At 46.6% G+C, this 20,852-nt stretch overlaps 1 protein-coding gene across 1 annotated transcript in view; it reads right to left on the reverse strand.

Annotated features, from left to right (window-relative positions):
* Positions 1-19,939, reverse strand: part of LOC124777768 (diacylglycerol kinase eta) — a 583,415-nt gene extending 563,476 nt beyond the window's left edge. Inside the window, exon 1 of the mRNA XM_047253274.1 lies at positions 19,900-19,939. The gene's annotated coding sequence lies outside the window, so the exon portion shown is untranslated. The remainder of the gene's footprint in view (positions 1-19,899) is intronic.
* Between the last annotated feature and the right edge of the window lie 913 nt (positions 19,940-20,852).

The following is a 20,852-nucleotide window of genomic DNA, read 5'->3' on the forward strand; positions in this document are numbered from 1 at the left end:
ATACTTCGAAGAACTGTAGGCGAATACCTTATAAAATATATATCACTTTCACGTGGCACACACTTTCAACATAACATAGACGCCAACAGGACTGCCGACTACAGATAAGATGGCCAACAGTTTGCGACGTCACTTGCCAATATAACCGCTGTGCGTAGGCCTTGTATGTAGAAAGCTTTGGGTAGCCGCGCAGTCTGTGGCGCCTTGTCACGGTCTGCGCGGCTCCCCCCGTCGGAGGTTCGAGTCCTCCCTCGGGCATGGGTGTGTGTGTGTGTGTGTGTGTGTGTGTGTGTGTGTGTGTGTGTGTGTGTCGTCCTTAGGTAAGTTAATTTAAGTTAGATCAAATGTGTAAGCCTAGGGACCGATGACCTCAGCAGTTTTGTCCCGTAAGACCTTACCGCAGATTTCCAATTTCCAAATCTCCTGGCCACAGGGGTACCTCAACTTCACGCAGACATTTCACAGGGACATGTGCCCTGTTTGGATGAGTATTATCCTAGAATGAAAATTTCACTCTACAGCGGAGTGTGCGCTGATATGAAACTTCCTCGCAGATTAAAACGGTGTGCCGGACCGAGACTCGAACTCGGGACCTTTGCCTTTCGCAGGCAAGTGCTCTACCAACTGAGCTACCCAAGCATGACTCACGCCCCGTCCTCACAGCTTTAATTCCGCCAGTACCTCGTCTCCTACCTTCCAAACTTCACAGAAGCTCTCCTGCGAACCTTGCAGAACTAGCACTCCTGGAAGAAAGGATATCGAGCTTCTGTGAAGTTTGGAAGGTAGGAGACGAGGTACTGGCGGAATTACAGCTGTGAGGGCGGGGCGTGAGTCGTGCTTGGGTAGCTCAGATGGTAGAGCACTTGCCCGCGAAAGGCAAAGGTCCCAAGTTCGAGTCTCGGTCCGGCACACCGTTTTGATCTGCCAGGAAGTTTCGAGTATTATCCTGTTTAAAACTTGCAACACATAACTGTCGCATGAGACTAGTTCTCAGAATGTAAGTAATTACCAGCCATGAGCTGAATTCAATCCCGATGGCACCCACACTGACGTCCGGATTAATACTGCTGTACCTCTCCAAAACATTGGGAGAAAGGGTGCCTCTAACCAGATCGCCGCCATACTCGCCGACGATTATCATCTGGTATAATACAGAACCACGATTCATCTCTGAATACATTGCAATGCCATACGCCAGAGCTTGACGTTTGCCGGTTATAGCACCATTTCAAACGCAGTCATTTGTGTTGCGGTTTTAACGGCAGCCTATCCATGGGACGGGTATTCCCTAGCGCAGCTGTTGCTAGTTTATGACCAATAGTGCAGCACGACACGGAATGTTACAGGGAATCTGTAACTTGTTCTCGGATTAAAGGCACAGGTGTGAAGGGGTTAAGATGTGCTTTATGAACAACACCGCGATCCTCCCGTGTGGAGGTCGGACGTGGTCGACAGGAACCGTGACGACGAGTGTGTTTACTACTTGACTCTGAACGGTAAGGAGAGGTGGGCTACAGACCAGTAGCTGTCGTCGTAGGGAAGTTGGACAGGAGAAAAAACGATTATCGATCAAGTAAATACAGTAAACAGAAGTTTTGCTTGTACACTACTGGACATTAAAATTGCTACACCACGAAGATGACGTGCTACAGATGCGAAATTTAACCGACAGGAAGAAGATGCTGTGATATGCAAATGATTAGCTTTTCAGAGCATTCACACAAGGTTGGCGCCGGTGGTGACACCTACAACGTGCTGACACGAGGAAAGTTTCCAACCGATTTCTCATACAAAAACAGCTGTTCTGTTTACAACATCATGATGGTCGCATCCGTGTTTGGAGACATCGCGGTGAACGCACATTGGAAGCGTGTATTCGTCATCGCCATACTGGCGTATCACCCGGCGTGGTGGTATGGGGTGCCATTGCTTACACGTCTCTGTTACCTCTTGTTCGCGTTGATGGCACTTTTAACAGAGGACGTTTCATTTCAGATGTATTACGACCCATGGCTCTACCCTTCATTCAGTCCCTGCGAAACCGTACATTTCAGCAGGATAATGCACGACCGAATGTTGCAGGTCCTGTACGAGCCTTTCTGGATACAGAAAATGTTCGACTGCTACCCTGGCCAGTACATTCTCCAGAGATCTCACCAATTGAAAACGTCTGGTCAATGGTGGCCGAGCAACTGGCTCGTCACAATACGCCAGTCACTACTCTTGATGAACTGTGGTATCGTGTTGAAGTTGCATGGGCAGCTGTACCTGTACACGTCATCCAAGCTCTGACTCAATGCCCAGGTGTATCAAGGCCGTTATTACGGCCAGAGGTGGTTGTTCTGGGTACTGATTTCTCAGGATCTATTCACCCAAATTGCGTGAAAATGTAATCACGTGTCAGTTCTAGTACAATATATTTGTCCAATGAATGCCTGTTTATCATCTGCTCTTCTTCTTGGTGTAGCAAATTTAATGGTCAGTAGTGTATTTTCTCCAAGTGTTCCGAAGAAAATTTACAAATGAACAAACAATTATAAAGTCCAGCTATTACAAGAAGCAAACTAGAGAGTGTCAGGCAGTGTAGGTTCCCACTGCTAATGGATGAGCGAGCTGTTGAAGGCTAAGATTAAAGACTGTGGATGACTGCGACAGAGTGGGCCATGTAGCTGGCGCCAGATATCCTATATTATGGCGGCAGAGGGCTTCTGAAGGCAGAGCCACGGAAGGCGTGGCTCAGCGGGCACACGTCATTGGATCCACTGGGTTACCACGTGACCACTATCAGCATTTCTGTTGCCAACTGTGAGACGTCGGTGCGTGTGGTACTGATCTACGGTATCACACTGAGTATGGGTAATGCGACACTCCCATGCAGTCTAGCATCAGGTCACTGTCATATCCTAATGCCCCACAAATCTGGCTATAGCACGATTCGACCAGCCGGTCAATTAGTTCAAATGGCTCTGAGCGCTATAGGACTTAACATCTGAGGTCATCAGTCCCCTAGAACTTAGAACTACTTAAACATAACTAACGTAAGGACATCACACAAATCCATGCCCGAGGCAGGATTCGAACCTGCGACCGTAGCGGTCGCGTGGTTCCAGCCGGTCAAATGGAGATCCACAATGCTGATAACACTACTGAGAAGAGCGTGAGACAGGTTTGTAGCCTATTCCCTATGGAGTGAAATTAAGTGTTCCTTTTTCCCACGCGCCATTCGAAAGTGGAATGGTAGAGAAGTAGTATGAAAATGGTTTCATGAACCCTCTGCCAGGCATTTAAGTGGGAATTGCAGAGTAACCATGTAGATGTAGTTATAAAACTCCTGCGAGAAGAAATAAAAATTTGGGGGTTTGATGATGAAAACTGTAGTTTAATCGGAGATGGAAAATGACTTGGGGGAATAGTTGAGCAGAATGGATAGTGTCTTAACAGGAGGTTATACGATCAACAAAAACATAACTAGGGTAACAGAATGTAGCCGAATTAATTGAGGCGATGCTGAGAGACTTAGATTGGGATATGGGACTCTAAAAGTAGTAGATGGATTTTTCTATTTAGTTAGCAAAAGTAACTAATGTTGGCTGAAGTAGGGTAGAGCGAGAAAAGTATTTTTGAGAAAGAGGAATTTGTTAAAATGGAGTATAAATATAAGTGTTGTCAAGTCTTTTCTGAATGTACACAACTCTCATCTATCCGCAAGGAAAAGGGTCAATGTCCGCGACGAAGAACACCCTTTCCGACAGGCAGGTGAACACATTCCGTTGAATATCCCAACCGCCCTGTTTACACTGACACTTTTTTGTAGGCATAACATTTTCTTGTACGGATGTGAAACGTGGACGACAAGATTTTTAGACAGAAAGAGAATAGAAGCTTTTGAAATGTGGTGCTACAGAAGAACGCTGTAGCCTAGATGGGTCGATCGTATAACAGCTGAGTAGTTAGAGTGGAATTGGGGAGAGAAGAAATTTGTTGCGTTACTTGACTAAAAGAGTGGACCGCTTGATAGGACACATTCTGAGACGCCAAGCAATCATCAGTGTAGTTTTCGTGGGAAGTGTGTGTGTGTGGGGGGGGGGGGGGGAGGGGTAAAAATTGTGCAGGTGTACCAAGGCTTGAATGTCATCATCATCATCATCATCATGCTACGTAAACATAGCACTATATTATACTACTGGCCATTAAAATTGCTACTCCAAGAAGAAATGCAGATGATAAACGGGTATTCATTGGAGAAATATATTATACTAGAACTGATATGTGATTACATTTTCACGCAGTTTGGATGCATATATCCTGAGAAATCAGTACCCAGAACAACCACCTCTGGCCGTAATAACGGCCTTGATACGGTAGGGCATTGAGTCAAACAGAGCTTGAATGGCGTGTACAGGTAGAGCTGCCCATGCACCACAGTTCATCAAGAGTAGTGACTGGCGTATTGTGACGAGCCAGTCGCTCGGCCACCATTGACCAGACGTTTTCAATTGGTGAGAGATCTGGAGAATGTACTGGCCAGGGCAGCAGTGGAACATTTTCTGTATCCAGAAAGACCCGTAGAGGACCTGTGACATGCGGTCGTGCATTATCCTGCTGAAATGTAGGGTTTCGCAGGGATCGAATGAAGGGTAGAGCCACGGGTCGTAACACATCTGAAACGTAACGTCCACTGTTCAAAGTGCCATCAATGCGAACAAAAGGTGACCGAGACGAGTAACCAATGGCACCCCATACCATCACGCCGGGTGATACGCCAGTATGGCGATGACGAATACACGCTTCCAATGTGCGTTCACCGCGATGCGACAATCATGATGCTATAAACAGAACTTGGATTCATCCGAAAAAATGACGTTTCGCCATTCGTGCACCCAGGTTCGTCGTCGAGTACACCGTCGCAGGCGCTCCTGTCTGTGATGCAGCGTCAACGTAACCGCAGCCATGGTCTCCTAGCTGATAGTCCATGCTGCTGCAAACGTCGTCGAACTGTTCGTGCAGATGGTTGTTGTCTTGCAAACGTCCCCATCTGTTTATTCAGGGATCGAGACGTGGCTGCACGATCCGGATAAGATGTGTGTCATCTCGACTGCTAGTGATACGAGGCCGTTGGGATCCAGCACGGCGTTCCGTATTACCCCCCTGAACCAACCGATTCCATATTCTGCCAACAGTCATTGGATCTCGACCAACGCGAGCAGCAATGTTGCGATACGATAAACCGCAATCGCGATAGGCTACAATCCGACCTTTATCAATGTCGGAAACGTGATGGTACGCATTTCTCCTCCTTGCACGAGGCATCAGAACAACGTTTCACCAGGCAACTCCGGTCAACTGCTGTTTGTGTATAAGAAATCGGTTGGAAACTTTCCTCATGTCAGCACGTTGTAGGTGTCGCCACCGGCGCCAACATTGTGTGAATGCTCTGAAAAGCTTATCATTTGCATATCACAGCATCTTCTTCCTGTAGGTTAAATTTCGGGTCTGTAGCACGTCATCTTCGTGGTGTAGCAATTTTAATGGCCAGTAGTGTATATACGCTACAAATACACATGCGACACAAGTCTCACCTATCTGCACGGTAGGGGACAACGTCCGCAGAGGAAGAACACCCTTTCCGACAGGCGGTTCAACACACTTTTTTGGATATCCCAGCCACCCTGTGGCATTGACATTTTTTTGGAGACACGACTTTTACTTCAGTCTCCTTAAATAAATGCGTCCTCATTTCACAGATCATACTGCTTGTGTGATATCATTTTTCAGTTACCCATGATATATAGATTGATAGATAGATAAATAGATAGATAGAGAGAGAGAGAGAGAGAGAGAGAGAGAGAGAGAGAGAGAGAGAGAGAGTGAAATAAAATTAATTCAGAATATATGATTACAGATTCATGATGCTGACGAGACGGCGAGTTTATTGAGTCTGAGCACGGACCTATCAACTACGCAATTAAAAAGCTCGCTAATTATGTCAACCAATTTGCGTATCAAAACTAATTTTCTACAGCCAACAAATGCCACCGACGTCATGCCTGCATGGCGGACTACAGGGCTGAGAGGAGTAAACGTTTTTCCCCCTTCAACCATTCAATTAATATTAAAATCACTCAAGATTGTGAGTTTTCTTAAAGTTGGAGCCGTTACTTTCATACTTGATCAGAGGGCTTACGGTCTATCCAGTGACATATGCGGTTGGATAGAAAGTTTTCTAACAGGCAGGCAGCACAATGTTGTCCTGAACGGACAGAAACAAGAGTAACTTCAGGTGTGCCCCAGGGCACCGTAATAGGTCCTCTGCTTTTTACGATTTACATAACCGATCTGGTTGATGGTATTGACAGCGGCCTTAGACTGTTTGCCGATGATGCAGTAGTCTACAGGAAAGTAGTATCACACGAAAGCTGTGAACAAATTAATGAGGATTTGCAGAAAATAAATACTTGATGTAATGATTGGCAGTTATCTCTCAATATTAGTAAGTGTAACCTACTGCGTATAACAAGGCGAATCCCCATTAATGTATGAGAAAAAAATAGAAGATCAGTCTTTGGAAACGGTAACATCAGTCAAGTATCTGGGCGTGACTGTTCGAAATGATCTCAAATGGAATGATCAGATTACACAAGTAACAGGTAAGGCGAACACTAGATTGCGGTTTATTTGTAGAATGCTGAAACGACGCAGTCCTTCAACAAAGGAAATAGCTTACAATACGTTAGTTCGTCCAGTCTTCGAGTATTGTTCGTCTGCATGGGACCATTACCAGCTGGGTCTCATTCAAGAGATTGAGAAGGTCCAAAGAAGAGCGGCAAGATTCGTGACTGGTACATTTAGCCATTGCGAGAGCGTTACAAATCTCATTGAAAGTTTGAAGCGGGACACATTTGCAGATAGACGGCGCGCTAAGCGGAATGGGCTACTCACTAAATTCCGATCTTCACCGAGGATATAGAGCACATATTATTACCACCAACTTTCAAATCGCGCAATGATCACCATTCAAAGATAAAGGAAATAAGAGCTCGTACTGAGGCGTTCAGACAGTCGTTTTTCCCTCGCGCGATCCGCGAGTGGAACAATGGGGGGGGGGGGGGGGGAAATATGACTTTGATGCGAATTGTGCCCTCCGCTACACACCGCTTGGTGGCTAGCGGAGTATATGTGTAGATGTAGATGGCACAAGGACACATAGGGTCACGAATTGCCTGTGCATTCGAAGAACTGCACCGAAACAGATCCTGAAACGCAAGTGATTCGTGCGAAAACCGTTATCAATACCTGGCGCTGCAGCGTAACTCCTCTGACTCGTTGTATGGCAATGCGGCTCGAGCGTTCCGCTAGGGGCAGCGACGTAGTGCTTAGTGAGGATAAACGCGCTCGCATGAATTAACGGCAAGGAGGTTGGTTGACCGTCCCCCTGCAGTACTGCGACTTGTGGGCGACATTTGGTTGACGGCTGCATGTAACAGTCAAGGGAGTGGCTTCGGTTGTTGGATCAAACTGAAGGATCGAGGCGGTAGCGTTGAATGTTGGCGGGGGCTGCCACGCTGATGGAAATGGCTGTTTGCTTCCTGCTTGAGCAGCGGCGAGTGGCAGAATGAAGTCTCAGAGTCCCTGAAAACTCTGCCTTGCTGGTGGACGGGGCACATGTGGCTGTTTTAATTTCATGCAGGAACATCGTGGAAACTACGGCGGGCATCTGCTTTACAGCCATCGGGTGTTGGGAAGAGAAAATTTTGGAAAATCCCTATGATGTGCCGTAACGTTCTGCCATCCTGATTATCGAGACACATTGCGCTGTGATATTGTGCGCTCCCCACCTGCGTGGGTTGTAACACCCTAATGGACCCCAAAACCCAATTAGAAAAGACCATCACGATGTAAAGTAGGGAAAAGCTATCCTGACAGGTACCACAACTTTGCTGATGATGTAACACCAGAAAGTCTTGATAAACACCAACATTAAGCATTACAGAGTGTGTTTTAGCAGAAAGGAAAAAGAAAGAAAGGTCATCTTTAGCAATTTGCCAAACATCTAAGTAATAATTGCAAATTAGTACCATGAAAGATAAGTCCAAAGAAATGTCGGTCAGAGATAACTTTTATGTGGAAGAGAGTTGTAAACGCAACGAAGAAATTCAATGCGTCTACAATACTCACTCACGGAAAAAGAGTTGCTTGCTAGCTATCGTGCTATCAAGTCATACGAGAGCAGCTCTTGCCATAGTTCAGCGGACGAGATTGTTTTACTTTCAAGAGTCGTTGTTGCGTGATGTAGACGCACAGATTTTGTGAACTGATATTCAGACTAGAGACTTGAACCGAGATAGTATGCTGACTGTGTATACCGAGTTGTTGGACTTTATTAATGGAAGCAGGCAATATTGGACTCAACATTCATACAAAGAGAGGAATGGGCAAAGTTTCAAAAGACTATAATGCACGTTTAGTCTCGAGTAGGAGACATTGACACGAATACATGAAGGAGATACAATTACGCCGAGCGTTAAAGATGTCGTAATTGTCACGATACTTGAAACTAACAGAACTGCCAGTGCTGATTAACCGTGTGTGCATGGGGCGTGATGTTTATGAAGTATCTAGCGAAAAGGAACAATAAAATTGTTCATCAAAAGTGGAAATTCAGCGTGTCACCTCCATCATTCGACGGATATTTGGTAATCGCTCATCAAAAGTTAATGAACAGTGACTATTTAACTTGGAAGTAAATTCGTGGACTGTTAGTTGTGACGAGGAGGGTTTGGACACACATAACATTACGACGCAAGATAATTAAGACATTGTTAAAGAATATCTGTGGATCTCACGTCATATAGAGCGAACAATTTTACTTAGCAACGAACAAACAACGACCAATACGATCTGCAATTGAACTTTTTCCTCGCTCTTGGTGATGTGGACGATGCGCATGAGCAAAGATTCATCAATTACTGCACTAAAATGTTAACTGAGCACATAATAATTCAACTTCAAACCATAAGAGACAAACAGAGTGCGCAGTTTGCATTAATAAGGAAACTGTGCGGACTCGCAATCAAACTTTAATCATTACGCGAGGAACGATTTGTTAAGAGCTTTTTCAGATCTTGTCTCTCGTTAACCGACGGAGACACCCACCATCGCGCATCGCGTCTCGACTCCACCGACCGAGCTGTAGCAGTAACAGCTCCACGGCATCGACAACACCAGCACGCGGCGGAGAGGGGACGTCACAGAGTGCACTGGTTTTGTCTGTTCTTGTAATAAGCACGTTTCTTACCTCTCGTTAAATTTTTATAAAGTTCTGCCTCACAGTTAGCAGTAGGCAATCTATTTCATTTGTTTTTGCATTGTATGTAAAACTGCATGAGGCAGGTGGTATTGAAAGAAATACTGCTCTCATTTATTATTACTTGGATTTCGACTCGTTTCGTGACCCTTCAACGTTAACTGGTATTCATATTTTGATTCTTGTGGCCCCTCACACTGTTGGCCGTTTGGCGGTTGCTCTTTGGTATATTCTTTATTTTTATTTCGCTGTCTGAAGACTAAATATTTGATCTACATTTTTATTTTAAATCCAGGTTTAATTGTGTCTGCTTGTCGAATTTTAAATCTTAAAGACTTTTGATGTGTTTCAGGCAGCCTCTTGCTGTTTATGGGCCTTGACAATTTAAGGAATTTAAGTTTTGGTAGCTCACTGGAGATGTAGTTGTCCTCCTCCCGCAGATAGTTAAATTCTGATGTTCTTTGTTTTGGTAATTTAAACTGACTGCTGTCAACATTAGTTGTCAAACGTGATCTTTTAAAATATTGTTTATCTTGGTTGTCGACTAGGGCGAGCTACTAACTGTGGATGTTTTTAAATTGTATTTAAACACACTGGTCGCCGTGAAGGCGCTTAGTTAATTACGTAGTTTCTTTATTCTATTGCCTTTTAAGGTGGCTAATAGATGCAATTTTTTTCAAAAAATGGTTCAAATGGCTCTAAGCACTATGGGACTTAACTTCTGAGGTCATCAGTCCCAGCCGGCCGGAGTGGCCGAGCGGTTAAAGGTGCTACAGTCTGGAACCGCACGACCGCTACGGTCGCAGGTTCGAAACCTGCCTCGGGCATGGATGTGTGTGATGTCCTTAGGTTAGTTAGCTTTAAGTAGTTCTAAGTTCTAGGGGACTTATGACCACAGCAGTTGAGTCCCATAGTGCTCAGAGCCATTTGAACCATCATCAGTCCCCTATAACTTAGAACTACTTAAACCTAACTAACCTAAGGACAACACACACATCCATGCCCGGGGCAGTTTCAAACCTGCGACCGTAGCGGTCGCGCGGTTCCAGACTGTAGCGCCTAGAACCGCGCGGTCACTCAGGCCAGCGCAGTTTTTTCATATTTTATTATTTGTACCTTCAGTATTCTGAGTCCTTACCAGAACGGAAAACTTAATAGGACGAAGTGTCCATCTGGAACTTCAAGAGAGCTAAAACTTTTTGTACTTTTTATATTTGAGCTCATTGTTAAATAAACAAACTGAAACTGTATAAGTTTGTTTGATCCAGTACCTTACCACTGACCAACCTAGCTCTCTGCCGTTTCACCAAAGTTCAAACGCCCGAGCCGCATCGCCTGTCTGCGGCCCCCAGTTATTGGCTATGGGCACCTCTTCCCCTTCCGCGGAAGCATACTGTGGGGTGGTGGCGGAAAAAAAAGCACAGAGAACCGATCTCTGGCTCTCAGTTGTACGCTGTCGCTTGAAGATTTTAGATATGTTGCTCAGTGAACAGCTGCAACGCAGAAATTGCCGCTATCCTTGAACACGACTCTATCTCCATCACACTGGAAGCAGCAGCGTGTATGCAGCAGGCAGAAAGCGAGTTAATATACTGGCGTGACAAAAGTGATGGGATACCTTCTAATATCGTGTCGGACCTCCGTTTGCCCGGCGTACTGCAGCAACTCGATATGGACTGAACTCAACAAGTCGTTGGAAGTCCCCGGCAGAGATATTGAGCGATGCTGCCTCTATAGCCGTCCATAACTGCGAAAGTGTTACCAGTGCAGGTTTTTGTGCACGAACTGAACTCTCTATTATTTCCAATAAATGTTCGATGGGATTTATATCGGGAAATCCGGGTGGCCAGATCATTCACTGGAATTATCCAGAATGTTCTTCAAGCCAATCGCGAACAGTTGTGGCCTGGTAACGTGGCGCTTTGTCATCCATAATACACTACTGGCCATTAAAATTGCTACACCACGAAGATGACGTGCTACAGACGCGAAATTTAACCGACAGGAAGAAGATGCTGTGATATGCAAATGATTAGCTTTTCAGAGCATTCACACAAGCTTGGCGCCGGTGGCGACACCTACAACGTGCTGACATGAGGAAAGTTTCCAACCGATTTCTGATACACAAACTGCAGCTGACTGGTGTTGCCTGGTGAAACGTTGTTGTGATGCCTCGTGTAAGGAGGAGAAATGCGTACCATCAAGTTTCCGACTTTGATAAAGGTCGGATTGTAGCCTATCGCGATTGCGGTTTATCGTATCGCGACATTGCTGCTCGCGTTGGTCGAGATCCAATGACTGTTAGCAGAATATGGAATCGGTGGGTTCAGGATCGTAATATGGAACACCGTGCTGGATCCCAACGGCCTCGTATCACTAGCAGTCGAGATGACAGGCATCTTATCCGCATGGCTGTAACGGATCGTGCAGCCACGTCTCGAACCCTGAGTCAACAGACGGGGACGTTCAAGACAGCAACCATCTGCACGAACAGTACGACGACGTTTGCAGCAGCATGGACTATCAGCTCGGAGACCATGGCTGGGGTTACCCTTGAGGCTGCATCACAGACAGGAGCGCCTGTGATGGTATACTCAACGACGAACCTGGGTGCACGAATGGCAAAACGTCATTTTTTCGAATGAATCCAGGTTCTATTTACAGCATCATAATGGTCGCATACGTGTTTGGCGACATCGCGGTGCGTGTTTTCGTCATCGACATACTGGCGTATCACCCGGCGTGATGGTATGGGGTGCCATTGGTTACACGTCTCTGTCACCTCTTGTTCGCATTGACGCCACTCTGAACAGAGGACGTTTCATTTCAGATGTGTTACGACCCGTGGCTCTACCCTTCATTCGATCCCTGCGAAACCGTACATTTCAGCAGGATAACGCACGACCGCATGTTGCAGGTCCTGTACGAGCCTTTCTGGATACAGAAATGTTCGACTGCTACCCTGGCCAGTACATTCTCCAGATCTCTCACCAATTGAAAACGTCTGGTCAATGGTGGCTGAGCAACTGGCTCGTCACAATACGCCAGTCACCACTCTTGATGAACTGTGGTATCGTGTTGAAGCTGCCTGGGCAGCTGTACCTGTACACGCCATCCAAGCTGTGTTTCACTCAATACCCAGGCGTATCAAGGCCGTAATTACGGCCAGAGGTAGTTGTTCTGGGTACTGATTTCTCAGGATCTATTCACCCAAACTGCGTGAAAATGTAATCACATGTAAGTTCTAGTATAATATAATTGTCCAATAAATACCCGTTTATTATCTGCATTTCTTCTTGGTGTAGCAATTGTAATGGCCAGTAGTGTAATTCCATCGTTGTATTGGTACATGAAGTCCATTGACGGCTAGAAATGGTCTCCAAGTAGCCCAACATAACCAGTTGCAGTCAATGATCGGCTCAGTTAGACCAAGCCTATTCCACGTAAAGGCAGCACACACCATTACGGTGCCACCACAAGCCTGCGCAGCGCCTTGTTGACAACTTGGCTCCATGGCTTCGTGGGATCTGCGCTACACACGGACACTCCCATCAGCTCTTGCCAACTGAAACTGGTACTCACTCCTCTCACCAGGTCACGGTTTTCCAATCGTCAAAGGTCCAATCGAGCCCAGGAGTGGCACTGCAGGCGATGTTAGCAAAGGCGCTCGGGTCGATCGTCTGTTGCCATGGCACATTAACACCAAATTTCGCCACACTGTCCTAACAGATACTCTCGTCGTACGTCCCATATTGACTTGTGCCGTTTTTTCACGCAGTGTTGCTTGTCTGTTAGCACTGACAACTCTACGCAAACGGCGCTGCTCTCGTTCGTTAAGTGAAGGCCGTTGGTCACTGCGTTGTCCTTGGTTAGAGATGAAGCCTCAAGGTTGGTATTCTTGGAACACTCTCGATACTGTGGATTCAGAATATTGAATTCCCTTTGGATTTCCGAAATGGAATGTGCCATGTGTCTAGCCCCAACCACCATTCCGTGTTCAATGACTGTTAACTTCCGCCGTGCTGTTATAATCACGTCGGACATATGTCCTTTTCTTCGCCAATTCTGCGGAGAACCTCCTCATTCCTAACCTTATCTGTCCAATTGATTTTCAACATTCTGCTGTAGTACCATATCTGAAACGCTTGGACTCGTCTTCTGGTCCGGTCTTCCCACTGTCCATGATTCGCTGCCGTACAATGCAGTGCTCCAAACGTACACCCTCAGAAATTTCTTCCTCAGTTTAAGGCATCGTTTGATACTAGCAGACGTCTCTTAGCCACGAATCCTCTCTTTGCATGTGCCAGTGTTTTCTGTCATCCTTGCTGTGTCCGTCATGTTACTTATGTCTTTCTCCGATTAGTTCTCATTCCACATTCTTCGCTCATTAGGCAAGCGTATTAAAATACAGAGATATGTAAACAGGCATAATACGGCGCTGCGGTCGGCAACGCCTATATAAGACAACAAGTGGCTGGTCCAGTTGTTAGATCGGTTACTGTTGCTACAATGGCAGATATCAAGATTTAAATGTGTTTGAACGTGGTGTTATAATAGGCTCACGAGCGATGGGACAGAGCATCTCCGAGGTGGCGATGAAGTGGTGATTTTCCCGTATGACCATTTCACGACTGTACCGTGAGTATCAGGAATCCGACAAAACACTAAACATCGCTGCGACCGGAAAAATATCCTTCACGAACGGAACCAACGACGGCTGAAGAGAATCGTTCAACGTGACAGAAGTGTAACCCCTCGAAAAATTGCTGCAGATTTCAATGCTGGGCCATCAACAAGTGACAGTCTGCGAACCCTTCCACGAATCATCATCGATATGGGCTTTCGGAACCGAAGGCCCACTTGTGTACTCTTGATGACTGCAGGACACAAAACTTTACGCGTCATTGGGCCCGTCAACACCGACATTGGACTGTTGATCACCGGAAACATGTTGCCCGGTCGGACAAATCTCGTTCTAAATTGTACCGAGTGGATGGACGTGTACGAATACGGAGACACCTCATGAATCCATGGACCCTGTATGACAGCAGGGGACTGTTCAAGCTGGTGGAGGCTCTGTAATGGTGTGGGGCGTGTGCAATTGGGGTAATATGGGACCCCTGATACGTCTAGATACGTCTCTGACAGGTAACACGTACGTCGCCATCTTTTCTGATCACCTGCATCCATTCATGTCCATTGTGTATTCCGAAGGACTTGGGCAACTCCAGCAGGACAATGCGACACCTCGCACGTCCAGAATGCTACGGACTGGCTCCAGGAGCACTCTTCTAGTTTAAACAATTCCTCTGGCGACCAGATTCTCCAGACTTGTACATTATTGAGCATATCTGGTGCAAAGTGCTGTCAGAAGAGATCTCAACCCCCTCGTACTCTTACGGATTTATGGTCAACCCTGCAGGATTCATGGTGTCCAGCACTACTTCAAAGGTTAGTCGAGTCCATGACACATCATGTGGCGGCATTTCTGCGTGGTCGCGGGGACCCTACACAATATTAGGTAGGTCTATCTGTTTCTTTGGCTCTTCAGTGTATATCACCCACCTTTTACCGTTGCTTACTCCTATTTTTCTCATAATTTAGAACATCTTGCACCTTTTCCTACTACGTCCATATTATATACAACTCATGTTTTGGTACAATGGAACCAAACTCTGAGGTTGCACAAAGAAAAAAAATGCATCTTAGAAAATAAGAATAACGCTACTGGACAACTATTGGGAGAGAAGTTGGCTGCGACGCCCATGAAGTAGCCATTCTGCTGAAATGATTGAGACAAGCAACGGTGAGCCTGCAGTCATGAGTACATAAGAAGAACCCTTACATATTAACAGAATCTTCCGTCGGTTCTTGGTAGAACAACATTATAATAATAAATGAAAAGCACCAGTTTGCTTTTGTAGAACAAAAGCAGACTGGTGCTTTTCATTTATTATTAAGAACCCTTACAGCTCGCAGCGCTGTTGCAAGGTTTCAGATGCGAAGGGCAAACGGGAGAAAACGAAAACAGTAGCCGGCCAGAGAGCTGCGACCACACTGAGACGTTGCCACGGAGTCGTTTACAAAATTGTGACGATACTGGTTGAGGTAGGCGGGGAGGCTGCTCCGCCCAGCCCACTGAAACTGTCAGGGATCAGCTACACTGACGGAGAAAATTCGCAACACAAAGGAGGAGTTGTGCGGCATAAACTAAAGTTGGTAGACGTGTTTCTATTCACGCCAATCGGATAAGAGTGGCGCTTCGTAGTGCTACTATGAGGGTGTAAATCAGGTATGCTTTAAAAATTCACTGAGTTTGGACGAGATAGATTAATAGGGCTATGAGAAGCTGGATATTCTTCCTTGCCGGCCGCTGTGGCCGAGCAGTTATAGGCGCTTCAGTCCAGAACCGCGCTGCTGCTACGGTCGCAGGTTCGAATACTACCTCGGGCATGGATATGCGTGATGTCCTTAGATTAGTTAGGTTTACCTAGTTCTAAGTCTAGGGGACTGATGGCCTCAGAAGTTAAGTCCCATAGTGCTCAGAGCCATTTGAACCATTACTAAATTCAAGCCTTGGTCCCTCTCTACAATTTTTACCCCCCCACACCCACACACACACTCCCCACAAATACTACACTGATGATTGCTTCACGTCTCAGAATGTGTCCTATCAAGCGATCCACTCTTTTAGTCAAGTAACGCAACAAATTTCTTTTCTCCCCAGTTCCATCCAGTAACTACTCAGCTGTTACACGATCGACCCATCTAGGCTTCAGCGTTCTTCTGTAGCACCACACTTCAAAAGCTTCTATTCTCTTTCTCTCTAAAAATATTGTCGTCCACGTTTCACATCCGTACAAGAAAATGTTATGCCTCCAAAAAAGTGTCAGTGTAAACAGGGTGGTTGGGATATTCAACGGAGTGTGTTCAGCTGCCTGTCGGAAAGGGTGTTCTTCGTCGCGGACATTGATCCTTGCGGATAGATGAGAGTTGTGTACACTCAGAAAAGACTTGACAGCACTTATATTTATACTCCATTTTTAACAAATTCCTCTTTCTCAAAAATACTTTTCTCGCTCTACCCTGCTTCAGCCAACATTAGTTACTTTTGCTAACTAAATAGAAAAATCCATCTACCGCTTTTAGAGTCCCATATCCCAATCTAAGTCTCTCAGCATCGCCTGAATTAATTCGACTACATTCTGTTACCAAAGTTATGTTTTTGTTGATCGTATAACTTCCTGTTAAGACACTATCCATTCTGCTCAACTATTCCCCCCAGGCATTTTCCATCTCCGACTAAACTACAGTTTTCATCATCAAACCCCCAAATTTTTATTTCTTCTCGCAGGACTTTTACAACTACATCTACATGGTTACTCTGCAATTCACACCTAAGTGCCTGGCAGAGCGTTCATCGAACCATTTTCATACTACTTCTCTACCATTCCACTTTCGAATGGCGCGTGGGAAAAAGGAACACTTTAGTTTCACTCCATAGGGAATAGGCTACACACCTGTCTCACGCTCTTCTCAATAGTGTTATCACCATTGAGGGTCTCCATTTGACCGGCTGGAACCACACGACCGCTACGGTCGAAGGTTCGAATCCTGCCTCGGGCATGGACTTGTGTGATGTCCTTAGGTCAGTTATGTTTAAGTAGTTCTAAGTTCTAGGGGACTGATGACCTCAGAAGTTAAGTCCCATAGTGCTCAGAGCCATTTGAACCATTTTTTGAACCATGGGTGGTGGATTGCCCTCACGACTCAACACGTCGTAGCCGCTGGCCCCGCTCCTTCGTTGTCCGACTCGTCCTCTTGCGCTACAGTTTGGAACCACGCGGCCGCTACGGTCGCAGGTTCGAATCCTGCCTCGGGCATGGATGTGTGTGATGTCAGGTTAGTTAGGTTTAAGTAGTTCTGAGTTCTAGGGGACTGATGACCTCAGAAGTTAAGTCCCATAGTGCTCAGAGCCATTTGAACCATTTTTTGAACCATGGGTGGTGGATTGCCCTCACGACTCAACACGTCGTAGCCGCTGGCCAAGCTCCTTCGTTGTCCGACTCGTCCTCTTGCGCTACAGTTTGGAACCACGCGGCCGCTACGGTCGCAGGTTCGAATCCTGCCTCGGGCATGGATGTGTGTGATGTCAGGTTAGTTAGGTTTAAGTAGTTCTGAGTTCTAGGGGACTGATGACCTCAGAAGTTAAGTCCCATAGTGCTCAGAGCCATTTGAACCATTATTTGAACCATGGGTGGTGGATTGCCCTCACGACTCAACACGTCGTAGCCGCTGGCCCCGCTCCTTCGTTGTCCGACTCGTCCTCTTGCGCTACAGTTTGGAACCACGCGGCCGCTACGGTCGCAGTTTCGAATCCTGCCTCGGGCATGGATGTGTGTGATGTCAGGTTAGTTAGGTTTAAGTAGTTCTGAGTTCTAGGGGACTGATGACCTCAGAAGTTAAGTCCCATAGTGCTCAAAGCCATTTGAACCATTTTTTGAACCATGGGTGGTGGATTGCCCTCACGACTCAACACGTCGTAGCCGCTGGCCCCGCTCCTTCGTTGTCCGACTCGTCCTCTTGCGCTACAGTTTGGAACCACGCGGCCGCTACGGTCGCAGGTTCGAATCCTGCCTCGGGCATGGATGTGTGTGATGTCAGGTTAGTTAGGTTTAAGTAGTTCTGAGTTCTAGGGGACTGATGACCTCAGAAGTTAAGTCCCATAGTGCTCAGAGCCATTTGAACCATTTTTTGAACCATGGGTGGTGGATTGCCCTCACGACTCAACACGTCGTAGCCGCTGGCCCCGCTCCTTCGTTGTCCGACTCGTCCTCTTGCGCTACAGTTTGGAACCACGCGGCCGCTACGGTCGCAGGTTCGAATCCTGCCTCGGGCATGGATGTGTGTGATGTCAGGTTAGTTAGGTTTAAGTAGTTCTGAGTTCTAGGGGACTGATGACCTCAGAAGTTAAGTCCCATAGTGCTCAGAGCCATTTGAACCATTTTTTGAACCATGGGTGGTGGATTGCCCTCACGACTCAACACGTCGTAGCCGCTGGCCCCGCTCCTTCGTTGTCCGACTCGTCCTCTTGCGCTACAGTTTGGAACCACGCGGCCGCTACGGTCGCAGGTTCGAATCCTGCCTCGGGCATGCATGTTTGTGATGTCCTTAGGTTAGTTATGTTTAAGTAGTTCTAAGTTCTAGGGGACTGATGACCTCAGAAGTTAAGTCCCATAGTGCTCAGAGCCATTTGAACCATTTTTTGAACCATGGGCGGTGAATCTGCCCTCACGACTCAACACGCCGTAGCCGCTGGCCCCGCTCCTTCGTTGTCCGACTCGTCCTCTTGCGCTACAGTTTGGAACCACGCGGCTGCTACGGTCGCAGGTTCGAATCCCGCCTCGGGCATAGATGTGTGTGATGTCAGGTTAGTTAGGTTTAAGTAGTTCTAAGTTCTAGGGGACTGATGACCTCAGAAGTTAAGTCCCATAGTGCTCAGAGCCAATTATAGAGTCCGAACTTCCATTGCAGTGCAAAGTTGACTACATTTCTATGTCATTTACTGTCTCGTGGATCTCTCGTATTGATTTGAATCCTTGATCTGCTCGCGTCTATCGCTAATTCACACGCAGTATTGAAGCAACCTCATTTTAGGGGTATTGTCATATGGTCATGTTCTAGTTGTAATCATTCTAAGAATATTGTTGATTAATCAACTAAGTAAATTTGAAGATTGGCTTGGTCAAAATTAAAGCACCTCCTTAATTGTTTTAGTCATTTGTATCTAGTTTTATTTACGAAAGTTGGTTAGCCAAACTTTAAAAGATCTGTGTTCTTACCCTTAATCTGTTCCTCAGCTGATTGGAAGTAATGAGAGTTCTGATGGGAATTGTATGGACATTTGTACTATTTAAGTGAAGCTTATCCTGAGTATATTTACCTAGACACATTCAGATTTCATATTTTATGGGACTTGTTCCGGTTAAACAAATTTATTTGTTATTTGTCGAAGTGATCTTGCCTTGTCAGGCAGTCTCCTGTATTACTGTGATTGTGATTTTATAATGCTTTTGTTTGTAATAAAATATGTAGCAACTACAACGGATTACTATCGTGATTTTGGTGTGTCATTACCATTACCACATTTCACCTAAATTTCATTACTCTAAATTATGTCTCTTTTGCTGTTGCGATGTTATTTTCCGTCAGTGTATGAATTGAGGTGTCCAGACGTGAATTTTGGACGCTCCATCTGCCGAGTATTAATGTGACGCCTGCGGCTGAGCGCCAGGTCGCCTGGTGTAATTATCCGACGGGGCGTTTATCTCGGCAGCGTCGCGACAGTGGACTGGCCGGAGTGACGGAGTGGGCATTAATGTGAGTGATCTGCCGCGTGGCGGCGCTGGGGTTTACGAGCGACGGCAGCGCCGGTCACGTGGACAGCCACGACACGCCACGCCAGCCCAGCAATTAGTCGGAGAGCAGGGCCAGGGCTGGGCGCAGTTGCGCCACACCGTCCGCTGTTTCATCGGACTGGCCCGCCTCTTATTTACTCGCCTCGCCTCGCGCTCTAATTACGCCAGTGTGCTCACCTGGAAACTGTGGTTCGCGTTCTTGATGCTGCACTCGGCGAAGCTCAGGTCCGTCAGGTCGATCTCATCGAAAATCACAGCCTGCAACAGAAAAGGAAACATGTGTTAGCGACTCGGAAATAATCTGCACGCCAAAGGTTCTCAGAAGCGCCCACTGGAAGGTTTCTCGCCAACGGCTGGCCACGCAGTGACGACCTCGGATGATCCCGACGGATTCTGGAACAACCAGGTTCCTAACCTGTGCGATTGTGGAGGGGCCACGGGGAGTCCATTAGCCGCAGTTGACGAAACCGGCGGTCCTACGTACCCCGGGTTGGCGCAGACGAGCGGATTTCTGCCACGGACGACGTTCACAAACCCCACGAGTTTCCCTTTGGTTCTACATAACAGCAAGTTTTAGTTGCTTCAGGGGTGGTGGAGGAGCGGACACATGACCACATTAAAACCCTACTCTGAGATGATATCTCGTAATATTGTGTCGGACCTCCTTTTTACCGTCTTAGGCAGCAATGCGCAGTGGCATGGACTCAACAAGCCGCTGGATGTTCCGAGCCATGATACATCTATGGCCATCCATAAATGCGAAACTGCTGTTGGTGCAGGATTTTGTGCACGAACTGACCTTTGGATTATGTCCCATAGTAGCTCGATGGGATCTATTTCGGGCGATCTGGGTGGCCAAATCATTCGCCCGAACTGTCCAAAATGTTTTTTTCAAACCAATTGGGAACGGTTGTGGTCTGGTGACATAACATCGTTCTTTGAGAACGTGAAGTCTGTGAATGGTTGCAGATGGCCTGCAAGAACCCGAACATAAAACGATTTGCAGTCAGTGATCGGTTCAGTTGGGCCAGAAGAGTCAGTCTATGCCATGAGAAGACAGCCACACCATTACGGAGCCACCAGCAGCCTGCGCAGCGCCTCGTTGACAACTTGGCTCCATGACTTCGTGG

This window comes from Schistocerca piceifrons, chromosome 2 (assembly GCF_021461385.2).
Source record: "Schistocerca piceifrons isolate TAMUIC-IGC-003096 chromosome 2, iqSchPice1.1, whole genome shotgun sequence".
In the NCBI taxonomy this organism is placed as follows: Eukaryota; Metazoa; Arthropoda; class Insecta; order Orthoptera; family Acrididae; genus Schistocerca; species Schistocerca piceifrons.